This window comes from Arachis hypogaea, chromosome 15 (genome assembly GCF_003086295.3).
Source record: "Arachis hypogaea cultivar Tifrunner chromosome 15, arahy.Tifrunner.gnm2.J5K5, whole genome shotgun sequence".
Lineage (NCBI taxonomy): Eukaryota > Viridiplantae > Streptophyta > Magnoliopsida > Fabales > Fabaceae > Arachis > Arachis hypogaea.
The window spans coordinates 58,577,019-58,578,161 of NC_092050.1; the positions used below are offsets into that span (position 1 = coordinate 58,577,019).

General features: G+C 39.4%; 1 non-coding gene across 1 annotated transcript; it reads left to right on the forward strand.

Moving 5' to 3' along the window:
- The first annotated feature begins 346 nt into the window (after positions 1-346).
- Positions 347-454, forward strand: LOC112752854 (small nucleolar RNA R71). The gene has a single exon (XR_003177265.1). It is a non-coding gene; the product is annotated as a small nucleolar RNA R71 (small nucleolar RNA).
- Positions 455-1,143: the final 689 nt, after the last annotated feature.

Below are 1,143 nucleotides of genomic sequence, written 5' to 3' on the forward strand. Positions count from 1 at the left end.
AAGCTTCTTCTTCAGAAGATGCCTCTTGAGTACTGTTGGATGCAGCTTGTATTCCATGCAGACTCTGAGAAATCATATTGACTTGCTGAGTCAATATTTTATTCTGGGCCAATATGGCATTCAGAGTATCAATTTCAAGAACTCCCTTCTTCTGAGGCGTCCCATTACTCACAGAATTCCTCTCAGAAGTGTACATAAACTGGTTATTAGCAACCATGTCAATGAGTTCTTGAGCTTCTACAGGCGTTTTCTTTAGGTGAATGGATCCACCTGTAGAAGTATCCAATGACATCTTAGCTAATTCAGACAGACCATCATAGAATATATCCAGGATGGTCCATTCTGAAAGCATGTCAGAAGGACACTTTTTGGTCAGTTCCTTGTATCTCTCCCAAGTTTCATAGAGGGATTCACCTTCTTTCTATCTGAAGGTTTGAACATCCACTCTAAGCTTACTCAGCTTTTGAGGAGGAAAGAACTTGGCTAAGAAAGCCTTGACCAGCTTATCCCAAGAGTTCAGGCTATCTTTAGGTTGAGAATCTAACCATATTCTAGCTCTGTCTCTTACAGCAAACGGGAAAAGCATGAGCCTGTAGACTTCAGGATCTACTCCATTAGTCTTAACAGTATCACAGATCTACAAGAATTCAGTTAAGAACTGAAAAGGATCTTTAGATGGAAGTCCATGAAACTTGCAGTTTTGTTGCATTAGAGAAACTAATTGAGGTTTCAGCTCAAAATTGTTTGCTCCAATGGTAGGGATGGAGATGCTTCTTCCATGTAAATTGGAATTAGGTGCAGTAAAGTCACCAAGCATCCTCCTTGTATTATTATTATTTTCGGCTGCCATCTCCTCTTCCTGTTCGAAAATTTCTGTAAAGTTATCTTTGGATTGTTGTATTTTAGCTTCTCTTAGTTTCCTCTTCAGAGTCCTTTCAGGTTCAGGGTCTGCTTCAACAAGAATGTTCTTATCCCTACTCCTGCTCATATGAAAAAGAGGGAACAGAAAAATAATAATAATAGGGATCCTTTTTACCCAGGTATAGAGGTTCCCCTGTGTGAGTAGAAGAAGAAAAGAATGTAATGTAAAGAAGGGAAGAAGAGAAAATTTGAACACAGATGGAAGAGGGGGTTCGAATTTGG